The following is a 9850-nucleotide window of genomic DNA, read 5'->3' as shown; positions in this document are numbered from 1 at the left end:
GAGGCGGAGCTCGCAGACACGTTGGCGAGGCCAGGAGGAGACGGTGGCTGCAGCAACAGTGAACGGCGGCGATGGCTGCGCTCGGTGGGGAGAGCAGAGGAGGGGGAGAGCGTTTGGGGGAGAGAGGGAGGGGGCGTCCAGGCGTTGCACTGACGTCATCTAGGCACGACGAGGGGGAGCCAGGCAGTCTGGGAGGGAGGAAGTGGCCGGGGCGCGTGCGTGCGCGCGTCGGCCACATGCGCGTCCTCCTGGCAGAGGAGGAAGGCAACCGGGGAGGAGGCGGTGGTGGGCTGGGCCGCACAGCTGCAGTGCTGGGCCGGTGAGGTGGGCTGCAAAGGTAAGTTAGGTAGTTTCGTGTCTTTTCTAATTTTCTTCTGTTTTTTTCTATTTTCTGTAATCTTTGTGGCTTTTCTAAAAATACTAAATCAACCCCAAAAATCATGAAACTGCTCATGACCACTGTTGGAAATATATCCTACAGTAAACATTTCAGTTCATGATTATTTGGGAATTTAAAATATTTTATAGCATTTAAATGACCAAATGCAAATAGAGTATGATTTAATTCAGAGCCCAAATATGTCATGGAAAAATGTGCATCACCTCTGGTTACTGTTTACATTATTTTCCATAAATGATGAACATTTTTGAAAGCCATTCGGATTTACTAAAAATATTTTAGGTGAACCTAGTGAATTCCTTTGATGCTAGGGTTTAGGCAATCCCCATTTCAAATTCATTTGAAACTTAAACATGATGACACTCATGAGGCTAGCCTAGTGCATTGCCAGAAGCTAGGGATGTGACATAAGCTAGGGCGCCCCTTGTTGGTGAGTCACTGCGGGCCCAAGCCGGGTAGGCTTTCAAAAAGGAAAGCGAGCAGGGACATGGCCAAGCCGCCATCGAAGAGGTATGGTTTAAAGCATGCTCCGTTATTTTCATCTTAAAATATAACAACATCCACTGTGTCTTGGCAGAAAGAACATTCGCCGGACTATATCCGAGGATCCTGCCTGTCACAGCTCTACCAGCCGGATTCCAGAACCGGTTTTGAGGGTAGAGGCTAACGTGGGGACGACACCGGAAGGTCCTCCTATAGAGGATTCAGATAGAATATCCGCTACCAATTCCGAGGTGGAGAGCGCTATGAACCACGTCGGCGGGCCGCACTCTGCGATCCTAGTTTTTCTGAAGAGGCTTTCAATGCCTTCAACTCGGGAGACGCGTATGTCCGAGCTGCTCAATATGGGCTTGCTAGAGCCAGAAACCAGTATTTAAAAGATATATGGGTAAGCAAAATCTGATAATTATGTATATCAGTAGCCTCTGAGACTTGAAATAGTTGGTACAACTGATTTAAGGATCATTTTATGAACAGGTTCTTACAGAGAAGAATACCCTTTTGTCTCAAGACCTGGAGAAGTGTCAAGCCCAGGTAAGGGCCGCAGCTGCCGAAATGGAGGAATCCGAGAAGGCCTCATCTGGTAATATTTCTCTCCATCGAGAAAAAAATGTAATTACGTGTACCATTTAGTGTTCGGCACGTTGCAGATCTGACAATAGATTCCGCAGATAATCCCGGAGTGAATCCGGAGATCCTACAAGAGGATGAACAAAGAGCTCAACGACAACTAGATGCTGGCGAGCGTGTACTTACATGGGTCAGGCGGGAGAAAAAAAATCTCCAAGATGCCAATACCCGGCTGAGCATAGAATTAAAAGATGTTCGAGCTCAGCTAGCTGACCCCATGAAGGAAAATAGAAGGCTTCAAAGCGGCATTTTTAGTATGTGCTCAAACAAACCTTTATATTGTTCGGTGAAGAAACGGGCTAACAAAGTTATGTCTGTAGGTATGCTGACCGGTCGTCCCGAAGAGGAGATGCCCGGATCCTCAGGCGATCTGCTGCAAGAGCTTTCGCAACTACACGAACAAGTTCATTAGGTGATGCAAGGTGTCGCCAAGGCCTTATGGCCATCCGCCTCCCTGCCAGGAAGCATGGGGGAGCTTGTGCAGCTACTCAAGGGAGCGCGGCGACGTTTCTGACTATGGAAGATATCTGCCTGCCGACAAGGTGCGAGGGAAGCTTGGGCCGTGGTAATAACATGATATACCAAGCTCGATCCGAATCACATGGCCCGGGTCGGACCTATAGGGTCAGATGGGAAAGAAATTCCCGTTAGTCTGGTATATGACCAGGTAGGATTAGCCGCAAAGTATTCCCAACAGGATTGTAGGCTAGACAGCATGTTGGATGGCATAGAAGAAGAAGTGTTCGAGTCTAAGTGACTATGTACTTCAATTGACATATTTGTCACTAGACGGATTGTAAATCATTTGTCATGACTGACCTTTTTGCTTCAGCCTCCGGACCCGACAGTCCGGAGTGTTTTCGAATACCCGCTCAGTTATATAAACCGGGGTACGTGTGGAAACCAGGCGTAGGGGTCATAATTGCTTGAACAGACAAGTACCCAACTAGCTATGTTATATTACATGGATAGTAAGAAACATCTTCCAGACAGAATAGTTCCGTTAAGGGTTCCTTTCCCTGGGTACGCATGCATTAATGTGCATGTCCTAACTATGCGCAACAACGCAGTATATGCAACATCTGGGGGTTTGTATTGTAATAGGTAAAAAACATCTTTAGTTCATTGACCAAATATTCCCTTAAGAACGCTTGCTTTCGGCTTCACCCAGTCTGAGGTACGCGTCCGGAGTACCCGGCAGTAACAATCGCAGAGGTGCTCCCCTTATGCCCTAGGCGAACTAACAGGAATGTAGGGCATAAACACAGGAGCTAGGCAACCCTGCTTGGCCAAAACTTAAGTCATATCGATGCATATAATGGTGAAGAAAAGGTACATATGAAAAAGGGACACATACGCAGTGGGCATGATGCCCGGAAGATAATTATATTAAGCTTTTGTATAAGAAGCCCCCAGGTATAATGAATGCACATATTTGAAGATTAGCGCGTCACGAGTGTGTAGTCGAGTTACAGTAAAGCTTTAGAGCCATAAAAGGAAAGAGAGAGGATATAACTAGAAAGTAAAAAAAGGCAGAGGGAAGGAGACGAACAAAGAGTTCAGCGCTAGGCGTAGAATCTTTGGAGTCTGGCCGCGTTCCATGGGTTCGGCTCGAGTCGATTATCTGATGCATCATGCAGGCAGTACGCTCCTCCAGTGAGAACTTTATCAATGATGAAGGGACCCTCCAACTTGGGCTTGAGCTTGTCCTTTTTCTTCTCTGGTAGGCATAGAACGAGTTCGCCAATGTTATAAGTTTTGGCCCGTACTTCTCTGCTTTGATACCTGCGAGCCTGTTGCTGATAAAATGCGGAACGGGCTTTTGCAATGTCGCGCTCCTCCTCCAGGGCATCTAAATTGTCCCGCCGATCAAGCTCGGCTTCTCTCTCTTCATACATGCGCACTCGAGGTGAGCCATGAATAATATCGCAGGGCAATACCACCTCTGCGTCGTACACCATAAAGAAGGGTGTGTATTCGGTAGTGCGATTCGGCGTGGTCCGCAGCCCCCATAGTACGGAGTCAAGCTCCTCAACCCAGTGCATGTCTGATTCCTTCAGAGATCGCACTAGTCTGGGTTTGATGCCGCTCATAATAAGACCGTTTGCTCGTTCGACTTGACCGTTTGTTTGAGGGTGATAGACAGAGGCATAATCGAGCTTAATGCCCATGTTACCGCACCAAGTTTTCACCTCATCGGCTATGAAATTGGAGCCATTATCCGTGATGATGCTGTGGGGGACACCATAGCGGTGCACGACCCTTGATATGAAGTGTAACACTGGTCCGGATTCGGCTGTTTTAACTAGTTTGTCCTCTATCCATTTGGTGAATTTATCCACCATGACCAACAGGTATTTTCTCTTATGGCTTCCTCCTTTAGGGGGTCCGACCATATCGAGCCCCCAGACCGCAACGGGCCAAGTTATGGGGATTGTTTGGAGAGCGGTGGGCGTCATATGGCTTTGGTTGGCAAAGAGCTGGCAACCGACGCAATGTTGGACGAGGTCCTGTGCGTCTGCTCGGGCTGTCGTCTAGTAGAAACCTGTATGAAAGGCCTTGGTTACAAGGGCCCGAGCTGCGTCGTGGTGGCCACGGAGTCCAGCATGAATTTCAGCCAAGAGCTGTCGCCCTTCCTCTTCGGAGATACATCTTTGAAGTATTCCGGTAGCAAGCTCTCCTTCGTGGACCTTGTAGGCTTTAGAGCACCACACAATGCAGCGTGCCTCATTTTAATCCTCGGGGAGTTCTTGCCTATTCAGGTAGGCTCAGGAGGGTTGGGTCCATGGGGCGATGACAACCATGATCAGATGGTCCGAAGGGGTTATTTCGGTGGCAGAGCCTCCGATTATGTCAGTGTGTTCGGAATCTGGGGTTCTGGTCGGATCCGGACTAGTATTGCCGGTCTCCCCGTGCCACACCACGGATGGCTTGAACAGCCTTTCTAGGGAGATGTTAGGTGGGACGGGGTCGCGCTTAGCACCGATGTAGACAAGGATATCCGCCGCTTGATTGTTTTCTCGAACCACATGATGAAATTCAAGCCCCTCGAATCGAGCTGACATTTGGAGGACGGCATTACGATAAGCCGCCATTTTCAGATCCTTGGCATCGAAGTCTCCATTTATTTGAGATATTGTGAGGTTTGAATCCCCATGCACTTCTAGGTGCGGATGCCCATGGAGACAGCCATCCGAAGACCATGCAACAACGCCTCGTATTCGGCTGCATTGTTGGAGTCTGTGTATAGTATTTGGAGTATGTATTGGACTGTATCTCCAGTGGAGGATGTCAAGACAACACCCGCTCCCAGACCAGCCAGCATTTTAGAGCCGTCAAAGTGCATGATCCAATTGGAGTATGCGCCGTACTCTTTAGGGAGTTCAGCTTCTGTCCATTCGGCGATGAAGTCAGCCAGTACTTGCAATTTAATGGCTCGCTGTGGTTTATATGTAATGTCAAACGGGAGGAGCTTGATGGCCCACTTAGCAATCTGGCCAATGGCATCACGGTTATTTATTATGTCATTGAGTAGTACTTCGGAGGCCACCGTGATTGAACACTCTTGAAAGTAGTGTCATAGGTTCCGAGATGCCATGAAGACCGTGTATGCTATCTTTTGATAATGGGGGTACCATGACTTGCATGGTGTGCGGACAGTGGATACATAGTATACCGTCTTTTGAAGCGGGAACTTATGTCCGTCCTCCTCTCGTTCGACGACGAGCACTGCACTTACAACTTGGTGTGTTGCAGCTATAACAACATGGGTTCGCCAATGTTTGGTGCGGCCAAGGTTGGGTTATTGGCCAGGAGGGCTTTTATTTCTTCCAGTCCGATCGTCGCTGCATCCGTCCACTCGAAGTGTTCGGTGCATCGAAGAAGGCGATAAAGAGGTAGTGCCTTTTCTCCTAATCGGGAGATAAAGCGGCTTAAGGCAGCCACACATCTGGTTAATTTCTGGATTTTTTTGAGGTCTGTTGGGGTAGCCAACTATGACAAAGCTCGGATTTTAGTCGGGTTTGCTTCAATTCCTCTATTGGAAACGATGAAGCCCAGCAGCTTTCCAGTGGGAACGCCGAAAACACATTTTTCCGGATTGAGCTTGATGTCATATGTTCGGAGATTATCAAACGTGAGCCTCAGGTCGTCTATTAAAGATTCAACGTGTCTGGTCTTGATGACCACGTCGTCCACGTGTGCCTCAACTGTTTTGTCGATTTGTTTTTCCAGGCATGTCTGAATCATGTGTTGGTAGGTAGCACCGGCGTTTTTGAGCCTGAAAGGCATGGTGTTGAACAGAAGGGGCCATATGGGGTGATAAATGCCGTCGCGGCTTGAAGCGAATCCGCCATCTTGATTTGATGGTATCCGGAGTATGCTTTGAGGAAGCACAATGAGTCGTGTCCTGCGGTAGCATCAATAATTTGATCGATGCGGGGGAGGGGGGAGGGATCCTTAGGGCAAGCCTTATTGAGGTCCTTGAAATCGACACATAGGCGCCAGGATTTATCCTTCTTTGGTACCATCACCAGGTTTGCTAGCCAATCCGGGTGTTTTATTTCTCTGATGAATCCCGCTTCGAGTAACTTAGCTAGCTCCTCTCCCATAGCTTGTTGTTTATGCTCCAAAAAGCGCTATAGTGTTTGCTTGACCGGCTTGTATCCCTTCAATATGTTGAGGCTATGCTCGGCCAGCCTGCATGGGATCCCCGGCATATCTGAAGGGTGCCAGGCAAAGATGTCCCAATTCTCGCGCAAGAACGCCCGTAGTGTGGCATCGATTGTGGGGTTTAGTTGTGCCCCGATGGATGCTGTTTTGGTAGAGTCTATTGGGTGGACTTGGAATTTGACTATTTCATCCGCTGGTTTGAAAGAGGTGGACTTGGATCTCTTATCGAGTATCACGTCATCCCTATCCACTATGGAGCGTAATGCAGTTAATTCTTCGGCCGCGAGGGCTTCGGGTAATGCCTCAAGGGCCAGGGCGCTGGTTTTATTTTAGGCGCGAAGTGCTATGTCCGGATCACTGGCTAGAGTGATGATTCCGTTGGCCCGGGCATCTTGAGCTTCATGTACCCATAATGGGGTAGAGCTTGGAAGCTCGCGAAAGCGTCCCACCCTAGAAGGGCGTGGTAGCCACTACTGAAAGGGGCCACATGGAATGTTATCTCTTCGGACCTGTAATTTTCCGCGTGCCGAATACCACATCAAGTGTGATTTTTCCCGCACATCGTGTCTCCCGACTAGGGATAATTCCTTGGAAGGTCATGCTGCTTTACTTAATGCAGCTCCATTTTGTTGAGAGTTTCCTCGTAGATGAGGTTTAGTCCGCTGCCACCGTCCATGACCACTTTAGTAAGCCAGAAGCCATCCACAATTGGACTAAGGACCAAAGCGGCTGGTGCTCGGACTGTTCAGAATTGAGGTTCGTCACTAGCATTAAAGGTTATAGCCTTGTCGTTCCAAGGATTTGTTGCTGCAACATGGCAGACTTCAGCGAGGCCGCGGAGTGCTCTCTTGCGTCTATTATTCGAGGCGAAAGTCTCAAAGACTATCAACATTGTATTGTTGTTTTCTGCAGGATGATGCTCTGCGGTATTGTTAATGAGGAGATCCTCGCCGCTCTTGGCCACCTGCCGAAGTATCCAACATGCTCTAAGGCTGTGTGTTGGTACAGTATCCGGTGTGGCGTGAATTTTGCATGGCCTATTGAGCCATCCCTCCAATATGGTTCCACGCCCTGTAGTGGGCTTTGGTTTCTTCATGATTGGATCAGGTGACTTGCGAGAGTGCACCCTTTTCATTCGGACGAGGGGGTTAGTGAGAGCAAGAGGATCCCAGAATGATGCCTGGGTTTTCCAGGCGCTTTCATTCGCATAGTACTTCTATACTATTGCCGCCAAGTCAGTGAAGTGTGATATATCACGGCGACTTATGGCGTTAAGGATTCCCTTGTCCGTGCAATTTTTGCAAAAGAATGAGATTGCGTCTTCCTCGCGACAGTCCTTAACCTTGCTCATTACAAGGAGGAATCTATCCCAAAGGTGATGTACTGTCTCTTGGGATTGTTGTCTGATGTGGGAAAGATCGCTTGTATCTGGGTGGGTGGGTGGATTTAAGTCCAAACCCTGACCCGATTCAGGACCCAGAGGCTGGGGAGGTTCCAAACTTAGTAGTTTGGGCTCCGGGATGTTATCCAATTTTTCCGGCCCGCTGTCAGATTCTAAATTTGAAGTCTGGGGCATGTTCTCCCGCGAGCGGGTATCCGGCTCAGTGAGCTCAGGAATCCAGACATAGTTCGTCCTCAATATAGAGGAAGAGTTGCTGCATTGCTCCTCCACCACTGCTATTTGATGGGTGATCGGCGAAGAGTTAATCTCTCTTTGATCGGGTTTAAGCCCAATCTGATCATAGTCCGTAGCGACTCCCAAAGCGGCGATGTGATCTAGGAGTTCCTTCAAGGACTATAGCTCCATAGGATCCATCCACTCGGCATATTCCAAGCTGACGTGGAGGCTATTTTCTTTGACCCGAGAAATCATCGTCGGCACGGCGGCTGAATGGGTGTTCATGACGAAGTCGCCTAGTCGGAGGTTTGGCCTGAGGCCAGGGCTCCCCCGGAGGTGATGTTGTCCTTGATAACAAGGCGAGCCATCAAACCTTTTTTTCGACGTCGCAGTGGACCTCTCAACGAAAGCACCAATGTCGGTGTCAAAACCGGCGGATCTCGGGTAGGGGGTCCCAAACTGTGCGTCTGAGGCTAATGGTAACAGGAGGTGGGGGACACGATGTTTACCCAGGTTCGGGCCCTCTCTATGGAAGTAATACCCTACTCCTGCTTGATTGATCTTGATGATATGAGTATTACAAGAGTTGATCTACCACGAGATCGTAGAGGCTAAACCATAGAAGCTAGCCTATGATTATGATTGTTGTTGTCCTACGGACTAAACCCTCCGGTTTATATAGAGACGGGAGGGGGCTAGGGTTACATCAGGTCGGTTATAGAGAAGGGAATCTACATATCCGAATCGCCAAGCTTGCCTTCCACGCAAAAGAGAGTCCCACCCGGACACGTGACGAAGTTTCAATCTTGTATCTTCATAGTCCAACAGTCTGGCATAAGCATATAGTCTGGCTGTCCGAGGACCCCTTAAACCAGGACTCCCTCAGTGTTCATTGATGATATATTGGTCTACTCGAAGAATGAGGAAGAGCATAAGGAGCATTTGCGTTTGGTTCTTGAGAAGCTCAGAGAACATCAGTTGTATGCCAAGTTCAGCAAATGTGAGTTTTGGTTAGAGGAAGTTGGATTTCTCGGACATGTTATATCGGAGAAGGAATAGCAGTAGACCCTACCAAGGTTGCTTCTGTAACTAAATGGTTGGCACCCACCTCAGTTGGAGAGATCAGGAGTTTTTTTGGACTCACAGGTTATTACCGAAGGTTTATTGAGAATTTCTCCAAGATTGCAAAGCCCATGATGGAGTTATTGAAGAAGGACACCAAGTTTAAATGGACTGAGGATTATGAGGCATGTTTTCAGGAGTTGAAGAAACGTTTAGTTACAACCCCAGTGCCGATTCTCCCAGCCCAACGCAAGGATTTCCAAGTATATTGCAACGCTTCACGCCAAGGACATGGAGGTGTGCTTATGCAAGAAGGAAGAGTTGTTTCATATGCCTCACGACAACTTCGACCTCATGAGTTGAATTATGCTACACATGATTTGGAGTTAGCAGCCGTAGTGCATGCGCTGAAGACGTGGAGACACTTCCTCATTGGAAACCATTGTGATGTATACACAGATCATAAGAGTTTGAAATACATCTCCACGTAGAAGGTGTTAAATCTCAGGCAAAGGAGATGGTTGGAGCTCATAAGGGATTACGACATGAGATTGCATTATCATCCAGGAAAGGAAAATGTCGTAGCAGATGCGTTGAGCCGCAAGAGTTATGTTAACATGCTAATTACCGGAGGATTACCCAAGGAGTTAACAGATGACCTTCGAGAGCTATGCTTGGAGATAGTTCCGAGAGGTTATGTTGCAACATTGGAAATTCGGTCCACCTTGTTAGGTACGATTAGAGAAGCCTAGAAGACTGACAAGGATATTGCCGAGATAAAGGAAAGGATGAGTAAAGGAAAGGCTAAAGGATTTTGTGAGGATGAGCACGACACCTTATGGTTTGAAGATCGCATATATGTGCCTAATGACCCTGAGATCAGGAAGTTGATTCTGCAGGAGGCCAATGATTCACCTTACTCGATTCACCCAGGCAACACTAAGATGTATCTGGATTTGAAGGAAAGT

Source organism: Triticum dicoccoides, chromosome 2B (assembly GCF_002162155.2).
Source record: "Triticum dicoccoides isolate Atlit2015 ecotype Zavitan chromosome 2B, WEW_v2.0, whole genome shotgun sequence".
Taxonomy (NCBI): Eukaryota; Viridiplantae; Streptophyta; class Magnoliopsida; order Poales; family Poaceae; genus Triticum; species Triticum dicoccoides.
The sequence above is the reverse complement of the archived record's forward strand: the minus strand, read 5'-3'. Positions refer to the sequence as shown.